This window comes from Anguilla rostrata, chromosome 5 (assembly GCF_018555375.3).
Source record: "Anguilla rostrata isolate EN2019 chromosome 5, ASM1855537v3, whole genome shotgun sequence".
NCBI classification, from domain to species: domain Eukaryota; kingdom Metazoa; phylum Chordata; class Actinopteri; order Anguilliformes; family Anguillidae; genus Anguilla; species Anguilla rostrata.
The window spans coordinates 44,949,062-44,964,161 of record NC_057937.1 but is presented as its reverse complement, the minus strand read 5'-3'; the positions used below and the strand labels follow the sequence as shown (position 1 = coordinate 44,964,161).

At 38.2% G+C, this 15,100-nt stretch overlaps 1 protein-coding gene and 1 long non-coding RNA gene across 6 annotated transcripts in view; one reads left to right on the top strand and one right to left on the bottom strand.

Annotated features, from left to right (window-relative positions):
- Positions 1 to 6,484, bottom strand: part of sema6d (semaphorin 6D) — a 76,508-nt gene extending 70,024 nt beyond the window's left edge. Inside the window, exon 1 of the mRNA XM_064336473.1 lies at positions 6,275 to 6,484. The gene's annotated coding sequence lies outside the window, so the exon portion shown is untranslated. The remainder of the gene's footprint in view (positions 1 to 6,274) is intronic.
- LOC135255382 (uncharacterized) overlaps positions 1 to 15,100 on the top strand; it is a 184,364-nt gene that overhangs the window by 89,701 nt on the left and 79,563 nt on the right. For all 5 annotated transcript variants that reach the window (XR_010330165.1, XR_010330163.1, XR_010330167.1 and 2 more), the window contains one exon: positions 823 to 946. This is a non-coding gene — a long non-coding RNA (uncharacterized LOC135255382). The remainder of the gene's footprint in view (positions 1 to 822; positions 947 to 15,100) is intronic.

Below are 15,100 nucleotides of genomic sequence, written 5' to 3'. Positions count from 1 at the left end.
TCAATAAAGAGCCCATTTATTACCGCATAAATGGATTGTGTAACTGCCGTTTTAGTACTGAAAGAGGTCAGCTCTGTCTGAAATGGAGCTTTTAACCTTGGGGATATGGAGAAGGTGTCTTGTCCCTGAGGGCTTAATCCTTATCAGGTACTGAGCAGGGCTATGAGCCAGGCCCCGCTTTGTCTGGGACATCGGGCTGTTGTGGATCGCATACTGTTGTGAGGCTCCAGACAGTGGGAGCCGTGGCCTTATTTGACAGGGACACGTGACCTTAAGTGAGGAGGGGAAACTGGCTCTCCTTGTTCAGGAACTAAATCCTTGAGCTACCCTAGGCCATCAAAGCTTCAGCAAATTGGAGGGAATGGCAACGTATCGGAGCTGAGGATTATATCTTGCTTTTGGGAGGATAGCAGGCCATTGTGTGGGTGGTTTGCTGGTGGGCTACATTTTCTCCCAAGTGAATTCCATCTTCCGCTAAATGGAGCAGGCCTGGCAGGTGCCACACGTGTATGGCACAGTGCGAAAGTGTGCCTGCGACCTGCTTTCTCCTTCATCAACAGTAGCCTCACTACCTGGAAGACCTGTACAAACCACCTTAGGAGATTTTAATCCCTCTTCTGCTTGCTTGTTTTTATCCCAGTAGATTAATTATAAGATTATCAGACAGAAGAATTGTATTGTTGTTGTACAACTAAATAATATATATCTTTAATAAGTATTTTTCTCTTTGGTTTTTTTTTCTTTTAAAGATGTATTGGGCTACATTTTTTGCTACTTTGAATTCTGAGTTTACAGAAAGCACTCCTGATCTTTCTATTTCAGCTCCTTGTTTTGGCATGGTCTTTAATGAAGGATGATGTCATCGCTTCGGAAATCCCTCTGCCATTGCAGCTACCATGTGATCTGACCATGTGATGTGAATGATGCAAAGCTACCTGCATTTACGGTGAGTTTTTCCAGCATTTAACCCCTTTCATATATTAAAACCGCGGGCATATATTCTTTCATTTTGCCGTGAAAGAATACATGAATATATCGAAGTGTTGATATCATGTGAAAACCAAGTTTCTAGCATATTATGCTTAAGGGGATTTTCAGTTTCTGGAGAGCCTAGGAACCAGTTTGTGCTAGTTTGGTGCCAAAATGGCAACCGGTTGGCCAGTTGATTTTGATTTGTGCATCCTTCAGGACACTTTTTTCTTTCACATTTCATGCCCTCTCTTCAACTCAAAGCGCTCGTATTCTTTTCTGCTGCGAGCTGTAGCTCTTACTGTATACAATAGAACTTTGAAAGTCCCAACCCCCAGAGGATAAAGAGTGCCTCAGGGATCAGTTCTGTATTATTGTTTATCTGTTTCCACTTCTCAGAGGTGCCGACTGAAAGCTGCATATTTTTTCCTTGATTTGGCTTTTACAATACAGCAGAGTAGCTGTGGGTCTCCAGAGATTTCTCTCCCCCTCCCATCCGAATAGCTTACTGGCCTCATATCGAAAAGCTCCAGATGCTCTTTCTACATTTCGCTAAGTTTTTATCGACTGTATCTAGTTTACTTTGTTTATTGACAGCACTTCCTGTGAAGGGCCCTGCGTAGCAACTACATAAGGCCTTGATAAGCATTACACACAATAATAAGGATGTGGTTTTCCACAGTAGAGCTCTGTATGACAGGCTGGTTCTTTCTCCTTGAATAATGGCTCCCTGCAAAGAGATCTACATTCACTCACACTTTCAGGCAGGAAAATTAATCATGTCAATCCATTAATTTATTTTATGCTGAATTCTTTTCTTCAATGAATATTGATGAAAAGAATAAAACTTATTTTTACATTTTTTCTTTTCTCGTAGTTTGCAATTCTTTGCATATTGATGCAAACACAGTAAATGCATAAAATCAAATAATAAAATATTTGGTAAAATACCAAACGCAAAGCACCAAAAAACACTTGTGACAATCGGTGTGCTGTATATCTGTTCAAATAATTAAGGGTCACACAAGAGCATAGAGGGAGTTATTATATAATGTGATGGTGATTGTAATAGCAGTATATTGTAGTTTTAGTATCTCATGTTATATGGATGGATGGATGGATATATGAAAAAAGTAACATGTATCTGAAAGGTAAATGTCTCACAGCTGTGTTTGACTCCCTGTCTGTGCAGACTGATTCAGCTCAGGTTACCAGCTGGTCCTTGTGACATCTTGTGAGTCTTTACATGAGGGTACGCACACACATACACACAGGGACACAGAGACAGAGACAGAGACCAAAGCTCATCAATAGCATCAAGGCTTACCTCCAAATTAGGCACTTAGAGCATTTTCTGCCCCAATCAGAGTATTCAGATTCAGTTTCAGGGAATGATAATATCTTTATCTTTACTTACTAATCTAACTTTGGAAGACTTCAATGAAAATCTGTCATCTGGAGCACAAGTGATCTAATACATCTCTAATACAACAGCCATTTTTTTGCCTTTGTATTTTTGCCACTACCTTACAAAAGCTATGCATGCAATTTCACATTAATGATTTAAATATTGTACTTGACTCTTCATAATTTTCTGATTTATACGTGTAGCATTGAAAGGAAACTTGATAGGATTGCAATTAGTCCATAGATTCTTATGATATATTAAACCAAGTGAAAAAAATCCACCAGATCTATTGCAGACTATGATTTATAATATAGTTTAAAGATTAGCATATACTTTAATACATCCATGATGCTCATAATGATGATAATATCAAATGCATTCTAACTTTCATTTATAAGTGCTTTTAAAGCCTTATACATCTTGCATATTTCATTGAGCAGCACTGCAGGTGTATTCCCTCCAATTATAATCATATTTCATATGCATGCTCCATAAACAAAAACTAAATGGATAAACTCGACATCTCATTTCCAAAGGTTCATCAGTTATCCCAATAAACTACTGTATATGTAAACAGAAAAGCATGAGATGTGTATTCTGTACACTTGCAGTTGAAATTTTTCTTTTTAACCATCCTGAAAAAAAATGCAGACCTCGCCTCAGTCTTGCTTCCAACAGAGAACTATGGGTCTTGTGGGTCTGCCTGTTTGGATCCAAAGATAAGATTGCATTCGAACTCTGGGCATGGTTTCTGGGGGTGAGGACGTGACCTTCCCTCCCTCAGCTGCGTTCACCTTGGCCCTCGAGATGCTTTCTCTAGCAAGTGCAGAATTGCATTATTGGTCCGGTAAAGAAGCTATCTGAAGCATGGTTGTGTCGCAGGGAGATTGTTACTGCAACTGCTTACCAATGCTTTCTGTGCACTTTGATGCAAATTAGGCTTTCCACAATGTGGTTCCCTTACAGGAAAAAATCATTGCTGACTTAATGAAATTATGGAAACCACCACGGCGGGGAGACAGATTAATCACGTTGAATCCTTATCTGTTTAAATCATAGATTTATTCACAATGCAATTCAAATTGTGTAGAGTAATGCATTGCAAAAATGTTGATTTAAATCTCTTAATAAACTTTGAATCTCTTTCTTAAATAAAAAAGCATTATGATTCTTGCAGCCATATTCTTGGCATTCCTCTTTATATCATTACTTTATAGGACCAGATATTCAGAAGGGGGAAGTATTAAGAAGCTGCCCTTCAGAGACTTGTACTAAAGAATTACCTATAGCCACAGCAAGAAGAAGAACCAAAATGATTGATGTGGCCTGCTAACAATGAATGGCACACATTATTCTACTTTATAATGAGTTGTTTTTGGCAGATCCATACATTAGCAATGCTTTCTATCCCCGCTTAAAGATAAGTGTAGAGCAAAGAGTGGATAGACTACCTATAAACAGACCAGAGGATTGGTGCATCTAAATGAGGAGTGTGAGACAGATGGATTGAAATGCTAGCTAGTGTGCAACAAGGTAGAACCCTCAGGAAGATCAATGGAGGGAGCATTTTTAAAGACCAGAATCTATTAAGGAAGAATTGGAAAGTACTGGCCAGCTTTGGAGGGGTTTCTTACGGGATGAACAAGCTGGTTGTTAGGGAGTAACAGCACGAGCCTAAAGAATGAGAAATAGATTAGATGTAGATGCCACAATGAGCTATCTCAGTGGACCATGGAAATGGAAGAGAGCATTAAAGTAGAGGCTTAGAAAAGGAAGACATTGCACAAAAGTATACATCTCAGAGAATTGTGGAGGAAAAAAAATATAAAAAAAGAGTTTAATCACAGGATGAAAGACATACTCCAGAAGGAGGTGTCCTTTGACCCTTACCATTTTAGCAATGTAATCATTGTTTCTTTGTGGTTTTTGTAATGAATATGACTGAAATACTGAAGTATGCCATGTGTTGTATTGGTGGTATGATTATATCAAAAAAAAACACACAGATTAATTTTTTTTTTGCAGTGTCACAGATTTGTATTGTGCAGAAAAAAACCCTACATTTTTTAAAAATAAACTCATTATTTTAATCCCCCCTCCCCCTTTGAGTTTATTGCCAACATCTGCATATGCAATCATCTACTTCTTATGTGCAACTACAACAATTCAATCCCCTTGGTACATATTTAAAATTCATCTGCAGACACATGGAGTGCCTGTAAATATGCATATCCTTTACAGCAAATCAGAAATGAGAGCAAAACAATATAAAAGATGAAAAACTAGGGCTGAACTCCGAAGGGAATTGGCACAAGCTTTCTTTGAAAGAGTTGAACATGCACATCCCCAAAGAGCACAAGGAGCAGATGATAAAACCTGTTCCTCCTTTTTGGGGGAGAATTTTCCATGGACCAAAAGAACAGTGCCACTGATTTATTCCTCAAAGATGGTCCCGTTTATCAACCAGTAAAGCATGTTATACATCTTACTAATAAAGGAATTCAATTCTCTTCACATTTTGAAGCAACATTGGTTGATCGGTCTGTTTGGTGCGCACCACTTAGAAACGCACTTCAATTTATCAAACAGAGAGAGGCAGGTGGGGTTTTGAGAAAGTGGATGCTCAAGACTGACTGATTCATCACAAGCTTTGGCAGAGGAACAAGAACCCTGGGAAACTATGCTGTGTGCTGAAGTGCTGAAAAATAAAGTGAACTTAATGGATGTTATTGTGTGTAATGCAGGACAGCCCACACTGCCCTCCCTCCACAGCATAAAGTGCTGTCATTACAATGGAAAATCTGAAGGGGGACTTCATCTTTAATTCGAGTACATCAACGACATTTAATACCAAATCAAATCAATTTTATGTGCATAGCCGGTTTTACAGAGAACTGTCTCAAAGACACTTTACAGAGCAGCATAAAAACAGCAAGAAACCGAGCAAAAGAGCAAAAAACTGGCCTGAACCCCCAATAAGCAAACACATGAGGTAGAAAAAACTCCCAGTGGGGAGAAAACACATCTATTGTGTGGACAGAAGTGTTATCCACTTTTGAGAATGCTCTACCTATGTTGTGAGAATGTTAAGCTTTGAGGGCTGAATTTCAAGTTATCTCTGCGATTCCTTGGTCTGAAGACAGTGAGCACCAATATTACATTGTTAGATTGTTTCTGTTCTTTGTGATATGCTACTGACTGCTTTCTGTAGATCGGTTTCTCAGCATGCATCAGCTGTAAGATGGCCATAAATTATTCAGTCAGTTTACTGTTATTGTAATTAGACTCTATTGATACACTGCTGAGACATGTTCAGAAATCAAAGGAATATGAGTCCAAATACAAACATAGCCACGATGTATCAAAACTTTGTAACTTCTCTCCATTGAGTCAGCACATACAGAAACAAAGCCAGGAAGCTAACGCACACATCATGCCCCAAGGCATGGAAAAGCACAGGAGATTTAAAGTTTATTGATACCGGATAAGTACCATGTGCATGCAGGTTCCATTTTTTTCAAGCATCAATTATTAACCGGCGCAATTTCATCGAACACAAGATGGAAATCATAATGCACAAAAACCCTCGCGGTGTCAGGGAGAATGGGGGAGAAGAAATGATTTTCCTATCTCTTTTTTATTCACTGTGCGCCTATCATTCTTACCCTGATGCAAATTCAAGACTGAGCGCGGTGCACCTTGACACCCGCCAGATGTTCGGAATCTGAGAAACAGCCACATCCATGCTGATTCCCGAGCATGAGGGGGGTGAAAAAGCAGCTTCAAACCACTTGCAGGAAAAAGTACGCTAATGCATCCCGGCTTCTCTGATTGCCGCGCACTGCCTCCAATTCAGAAAATGAACAGAGACCAAAAAAGAAAAAAAGAAAGACTTACTTTTAAATAGACTCCGCTGGAAACAAATGGGAAGCAGCTCTTCGGCACTCTTCGGGCTGATTGAGCTGTTGAAATCTCTGCCTTCTCGGGGATAGAGAGAGCGAGAGAGGGGGAAGCTTCCTCGCGGCTGGATTTGCTGTAGTATCCTGTGGGCTGTGAGGATTTGTGACAGTACTTTCCACTGAGCCGGTTGCTCTGTGTTTGGAGACGCAGCTCTGTACTGAGGAGATAGACCCAGGCTCTGCCCATTTCTTAAACTCCAGGGAGTTGCACCCCCCCCCCCCCCCTTGCAAGAAGCCCAAATTACACAGCGACAGTGTTTAGCAATCAGAAGATAATGCTGCGCTCTGTCTTCCGTTTTTCACTGAAAAGCAATTCAGAACGAAATAATGAAAGCATTTTCTCTGAGAGCAGGAGGGGAATTTATGTGTTTTCTGCAGATAAGAAATTTGAGCCCCGCTCAGACAATTGAAACAGTGTGAAACAAATTGATCGCTCAATCCCTTGATACTTTTGTTTGTAAGTAAGAATAAGGACGAAAATTGCTTGACTATGCAGACACACACAGATATCAAAGATTAATTAAAACTGCAGATTTTTCCAACTTATTTCACCAGGCACAGTTTTGGGGCTGATTTTATAAGTTGGTGATGTCTAGAAGAAAGAGAATACATAAGCTGCAGTTATCCCACCCATGATTATTTATTTATTTTCCAGGTTTCCATGTATCATCCAAACAGGTCATCGTTAATGGGAAGTGATTTTACTACAGATATGGAAATATTTAAGTACATGACCACATCTGTACAGGTTTTAAACCACTTTGGAAAACACTAGGTTTCCCCTCTGTTAATTCTCAAAGATAAAGACAAAGATAGTTACTTTGAATTTACAAAAGAAAAACATATTGAACAAATGTTCAAACAAAAGTTCATATGATATTTAAAGCATTGTTTAGCAAGTACAGTGCTTACCAAAATGAATTCAATGAAAAAGATTTGAAAAAGTAATCACTAGGAAAAAATGTTTTCGAATCCAGATCAAAGCCACTCATTTGATTGGTGCCTTGGCATCATGGAAAGACTGCCAGATTGCCAAAGAAGAATTGCCAGATTTTTTTACAGTACAATGATCTGCTACATGATCTATTTGCAACAACAAATTAACTATATGTTCTAATCATACACCCTGTATAAAACCACACCATGGCAGTGCTTTTTTTCTTTCAGGAAAAATGACTACCATTTGATTGCTGTTTCCAACAAAGAACAGACCATAGATTCAGTCCAGATGCACCACACCCTGGCCTCTGCTACCAATACTTAATGTCACTACTGGCCTCTGACCACACTGGCACATGCAACAATTGGTCCAAGATAGCTCTTCCTTGCCAATTCCAATCAAGTACCTACAACTTATGTGCCTATACCCGGTACCACTGAGATCAGAGATTAAAAGGGCAGTTGTCAGAAAATGTATTTGAAAATATTTTCAAGATTTAAAAAAAAAATGGCTAGCTGTGTGCCCATTCTCTCTCACCACCAACCTATTATTCAAAAAAGGCCCTGAAGTGAATTTGGAATGGTAGACTTTGCAATACACAGCCTTTCACTTTCAAAGACACTGTGGCACACAGCGGAAACACACTTTAAATATAGAATGGCTGACAGTCACATGCCATTGATGTTCTGCAGACATCGCGGATTGCATGGCTTGTTGTATTTGTGGAAGATGCTGTTAAAGGATATAGGGGGATTAAGGGTTGGGTGTGATTATTTAAGCACAGACACAGGGATTGGGAGTGACAAAGTGTATTCACAGTACTGTCTGCTAGAGACCTCAGGATTAAACAGGGACACCATACAGCCCCAGGGCTGAATTCAAACGGTGCTCGCCAGGGTCTCCCGCCAAGTAGAGTTCAATTAGTCACTGAAGGATTGACTGTTTGCATACACGTGAAAAGACACAGCTGGCCACAGCCTACTGTAATAATAATTGTCTGCGTTGGAACGCTATTATTAGCAAGGTGTGGGCAAGTCTTGTAATTCGCAGAATGACATATATATCATTCTGAATTCGCAGAATGATATTATAAATCATCTGAAAATTTTATATTTTTAATATATTGAAAATATCTTTGCCTTATGACCGGGAAAGAGAAAATGAAGAACAGTTCATGCATGAATGATAATTATTTTTTAATATGTTGTAAATATATAATATTAAAATAAGACATACAATATACAAAAATAAATAATACACTTTAAATGATAAGGAATATCATTGTATTCAGTTATTTACTAATAGGATACATTTAAAACTACTTTTGATTTATATTGACATTGGTCAGCAGACTCAGGGCTGTCTATAAATGTGACTGACGTTTTTTTTATATTCATGAATGTAAATTCTATGTTCTGTATGTATAAATTGTTTTTAAGCATGTATATTTATGTTCTAAGAAGAAGCAACTTTAATTTTTATTACAGCTGTTTATCATACACCCATTCTTTGCAAATCTATTGAAAACAAATTGTCATTTAAAGAAACACCAATGTCTCACAGCAAGCATCTAAAATGTTGGTCAAAATGAAACTAGCTTCTGTTGAAGATAAAAATGACTTAATAGTATCAGGCTGTTTTTTTCAATGTTGGAAAACCAAGAACAGTACAAAATGATTCTACAATGATGCTTTTATTTGTCATGAAGCAATTAGCCATTTTCTGTCTTGGGCGAAGCACATTGGATTTTAAAATATAAATTAAAACCAGGGAAATGCACCTCTGGGAGTGTGGAAGCAGATAAAATGATTTTAAGGGCAATCTACCACATTCCATATTTAATTTAGGGGACATGGACTGCAACTACAACATTATTCTAAATTGAACTAAGACCATAACTCTTCTGCACCTGTCTCTACATGTCTTCTCAAGATACTTTAACTTTAACTTTCACATTTGAAGGTGATCCACCTCCTGTGGTTCAAACCAGGCTATAGCAGTTTGAAATAATGGAAAATCTTTTTATGCACGCGCGCGCGCACACACACACACAATCACTGTTCAAGGTGCACTGCTGAAGTACACGCACAGTTACAGATTGTTTCACCGCCTGTACTTGTAAGAGAACGGGATGATTTGTGTTATGGGCAACTTTTCCGCATGAGACCCTAAATCAGCAAATTAGGACAAAATTTGGAAGGTTAACCCTTCAATGTAACCTAACTTCCATGCATTTTGAAGGGAAATGTCCTGTACTGACTGTTAAGCACTAGGACACCTAAAAATTGGCTAACATTTGGCTCTTGTTACAGGGCTGGAGCAAAATGCTATCCTTGCAGCCATGGAGCATATGCAGTAATTAATGGTCTGTTTTTAATGTGAAGGTATGTTAGAAGGACATTTAAATGCAGAACTGAAAAGCATACATGTATTGTTAGCAACAATAAGCTTTCTAGCAATAATTTGATAGCTATATTGTATATCTCTGGCTTGCTCAATTAATAACTATAGTTAGTGAGAGTCTCTAGCGGCCCATTTTTTAACACAAGCCTGAAAATGACATAGCCAAAATAAAATGGTTACTATTCTTAAACTTGTTTGAAGGCATGCATCATTCTGGTCTCTTCTGAAGGGTAATCATTAGGAGTTTTTGTAAAAAATAGAGGTCCGATCATCTTAATATTTGGTATGTATGTGAGAGTCATATGCCCACACTAGCATGATTTGGTGAGAAGCCAGTAGGTGGGACAACAGTAATTCATCAAACCTTTGAGTTTTTAAACAACAATATTTCTCACTCTCTTTGAACTACTGAGTTTTATATTTTCATATATTTCCATGTCTCGGCCTGGTGGACACATTAGCCTAAAAAAACCCATTATGTCTGCCATATTGGATGTTCACCATTTAGAATTTTATGAACAACTTAAAAAATCTATCTCCTCCTTGAGGGTTTGATAGAATTTCATGAAACTTGGTTTCTAGCATCTACTATGGAATATCTCTAAAACTTGTATAAGGAAAGCTTCTATGTTAAAAGGCATAGTTGCACTAAGCCATTAAATCTCAATGTGTACATGGTTCATAAGAAAAATGGTAATAACTTGAATGTGATGTCTGATTATCACAATACCTGGCATATATCTTTGCGAAGAGAGTCCCTGAATGGTTTTCAAATTTGGTTATGCTTGTTCCATAGGTGGCGCTATTGCAAGGGAAAAGTTGAAAATGACCATCACTTCTGAATGAAATGACCAATCTTCTTGACATTTAGTACAAACATGCTGCCATCAATGTTGTACTGGCATGCAAAACCTCATGAGAATCAGCCAATAGGAAGCACTAAAGTAACAAAAGCTTTACATAAAAATGCACCAGATGCTTATGTTTTCTAGTCCATATAAAGTTCTTTTCTTTAATTACGGTATGCAGTTTACCCAGAATGTCCTGACAGTAGTGGTCTGTAAAAATTTTGACCTCTTATATACAGTATATTCTTCATTTACGCATGTTCTTCTTATTATTACTATTTATTATTACACTTATAGTCAGTTAAAAGTTAATATAATTAATACATTGTTGTTTAAATAAAACATTATCTGAATCAAGGGCTTTATATGATCCAGGAAAACAGGGTTCCTTGCAAAGATTTTTGTGGCAGTGAAACATAAACTCAGTACGACACATTCTTTTTTTCCAAATGGATAAAAAATGCATTTAATTTTTCTTCTTTGAAATAAAAAATGTTGGTATTTAAACTGATAAGTATGAAAGGTCACTAAGAAGCATTAAGGTCAAAGATAAGAGGCTAGGTTACCCCCGCTTAATACACAGACATGCTTTGAGAAGGCAATTGAGGCATGATATATTTTTGTTCATGGTTAAATCTCAATTAAGTACTTATTATATGTACTAGACATTAAACAAGAGAAAAGTAAATACTATGATTTCAATGCTTAAAAATTCTAATGACCATTTAATGTTTAATCTGGACACTGAATGGTCCTCAAAGATTGCTCCATCACCCTGCAAAATCCCAGCACCACCCTTTGTGCATTTTCCCAAAACAGGTCTGAATTATTACAGTTTATTCTCTCTTGCAATCTGAAAACATTACAGTGCACTCATTCCATCCTGCACTGGCAGGCAATCTCTTTCTCTTCTTCCATGGGTGGATTTATCCTATTTATGCTGAGATTTGAATACATTGCTCCCTATGCCTCCATCAGACGCTTTTTGCTGGAAGTACCTATTAGATTGCTGGTGTTAACTAGTGCTCGCCTGGGCCATAAGTCATCGGCCCCTTTGGCAGAAAGATAATGTTAACTGCTACAATTCTTCACCCATGCTTGCGCCAACGTGCATGGATGAGTCACACAGTACCCGCTTTTGCATCAGAAATACATATTATGCCAATTAAGATTTATGGAGGAAACTTGCTATTCATTTATTTAATATCAAGCTCAGCATTTCATTTTTGCAAAGGCTCAGCATCTTATTAAAAGCATATACGGCACATGGATCTAATTTACTGCAAGCTCATGGAATAGCTGATCACCATCAGTGTTGTTACAGTTGCATGTGCCGAAGGTAATATGAAGTTAAACAACGCAAACCCAAACTGACCCATTATTTCTTATAAGGTGTATTATATTGTTGCAATTTTGGCAAGAGACAAGCCAGGCGGATTGCACTTTTGAGCCATTCTGCTCATTTATTAACCAAAAAGAAAGCAGCTTAGACTCAACCACAGGAAAAACAGAACTGGCTGTGCACTATGACTGTATGCTCCTTTTATACACAACCTGTCACCCATAATGCACATCTGATACAAAAAAGAGTACAGAATCTAACTGATCATTTCTCTGTCCAATCCTGGGCTAGCTACATCAACACAAGAAAGCCATTTGTGACCATTGAACTATACACAATGTGTGGTGGCTACACCCAAGATGTTCTAAAAATATATTCTTTCCCATGCTAGCAATCGATTTTGAGCACATCATGCAATCACTCGATTTGTGAAATAATTGAAAATCACCATCCCTATTATAAATGATTAAATTGTTAGTGATTTGATCTTTTAGATCATATAAATATCATTTTATATCGATTATTGAAAATTAATATTGGACTACAGTTGAAATATCTTGTTTGAATTGACAATATAAAATAAATAATCATAACAAATTAATTCTACAATCATTAGCAATGAAATGGCATATCCCTAAACACACTATTAAAAAGGATATAATCGATGAATCAATGTCGTGTCATCAGTTGAGTAAATTCCATGCCTCACAGATAAATCATTTTAATGCAGTACAATTCAAAATAACTGAGTCCTTGTAAGCTCCCTCAATTACTGGGGGCTGTGATATGTTGCTTGTGCCTTGTCATTTTTTCTTATCTGTCAGAGTAGGGGTGACAGAAATTCCGTCGCTCAATGATGGCAATTATGTGAGAAATAGAAGGGTCTATTCTGTCAAAGGACAGATGCCACATATCTGAAAATGGCAGATATCTCATATTTGTCAGTTATCCCAATTTATGCACCAATTGATGTGCCGTGCAGTGGCTGTATGCATTAGTGTTGTTAAAATATCAAAAGTGATTTGGAAATGTGTCTATTCGATCAGCGACAGTGTTTGCCCTAGCTTTTGTCAACTGCCTTTTCTTCCATAGAATAGAACCAAATGCTTTTACTGAATTGCACATATGGTCATATGCATCGATATAACTTTTTATTGAATGTAAAGCAACCAAAACTACAGCCAAGTAACTGTTGTAAATACAGAAGTAGAAGTTCACGGCACTCTTGAAATGTCACCTGCTGTGCGGAGGCAGGGAATGACAGCAAGGAGAGGCCCTTGCATCACGCTAAATTCATCTTCTTCACTTCTTCCAATACCTTCTGGTTATTTGAACTGAGAAGGTCAAGTAGATGTCGATGAGTCCCATTCTCCATCAGTCAACAGTGACTCTAAAGATTTGTAAGCATTTCCGAAGGGGTGGGCGGGTGGGGGTGGGGGGTGGATCCGCCAGACCCAACCATATCTCCTGCATCATTATGCGATCATGTCTTGCTGTTACAAATGGTTCCAGTTGACAACCATTTATCATTATGCAATTGTTCCCCCACTGTTTCCATTCTCCGAACCCAGCTTTGCTATAATGCAGGCAGTTATATTTAAACCACCCAGCTTGACTATAATGGAGTGGCTGACATTTCAGAGTCTTCCAGGGATGATCTTCTTATAAGCCAGGTTTCTCCTTTCATCATTGTAACAGAGAAAAAATTTGCAACACTGTAATTTACCTTCAGCATTCACCCCAGGAGGTGATGCAGCTGCTTTAAAAGTGAAATGTGATTGACACACCTCTTGTCTGCCACCTGTATATGTCTCTCTTCAGCCATGTTCATGGAAACACTTGTGCAAATACATTGCCACCCCACTACAAACCATTTTCTGCCGGACCCACCTGAGCACAGTGAATATATATTCCACCTAGTGTGGGTGTGGGTGTTCGTGTGTGTGTGTGTGTGTGTATGTTCCACCAACACAAATAGTATAGATGATCATCCAAACAGAAATACTATGTACTGTATTGCATATCAGAACTCAGGCTTAATATTGAGTTTAATAAGGGTGCTTTTTCTCGACCCCAAATTAATAAAACATTAGGATATAGAATCTGTGATATCACATTGATACTATTCCTTTTACTGTTGATATTTTGAGAATCTCCTTACCTAATGAATAATTTCATCACAAGTATCTCCAGCTACAAAAAGCCCCTCAAAGCAGGCATTTTGATGTTGTTTAATGTTACCCATTTTGGAAAATTTCTCCAATTTTCTTCTAAATGCCCAGTCCAATACCAACCATAGGCTCATCTCATCACATGAAACACTCCATCAGTGAGGCAGGAAGACACCAAGCATGTGCATATTAAATCAGCTTCTGACTCCTTTCCACTCTGCAAACCGCTAGCTAACCCACCTCGGCTACAGCAGAGGAGGAGCGTGCACATAAAGGAACAGAAAGACCGTGGGCACCCAGTTGACTAGGGGCGCTAGTGAGCGATGGAGTGGGTGTTGCACGGTTCAGCGAGGCCTTCATTCCCTGCCGTAACTGTATTGCTCATTTTAAGGCACCCCAATGGAACCTTTGGTCACAGTCTACTGGACTTTCAAATAAATGCCTGAACTGTATGTGCCACTTCACACATACTGTACATTGATCTTTGAAAAGAAAGACAATGGTATCCAGTGAGCATTGGGCACATGTGGTTAACATATGGGCAGCAGAATCAATCTAGATGGAGCATGAAATTCCCACAGAAGCATACATAGAAACAAAAGACACATTTTTAACATACTGCTTGAATAAACACTTTTGCTTTGTGACAGCCAAAGCTAAAGCCAAAAAGATATACCGTATAAGAGTACACCATGAAGCAGACTACTGTATTTATAATAAATAATTTTATGAATGAACCAGTATAAATATAGAATCTCTATGTTCTGTTTAGAAACAGTTGTTGAATTAACTGTCAAATTATTAAGGTATTAGACTGGAGCCTGTGCATGGCCTTGCCATATAAATAAACACAGATCTGTAAAATTCTGATTTTATGTTACATCACTGAACCACTTCAGATGGAAAAACTGTAACAGCAAATTATAACAGAAAAAAGGGGATGCTGGGACTTCTGTCCTGGTCCAAGGCTTTCATTACATAGTGTGAACTGCTATAGCAGGGTGTTCTACACCAGTAGCCCTTGCCCAGCTTCAATAATGTTGGCAATAGCAGCCTATTT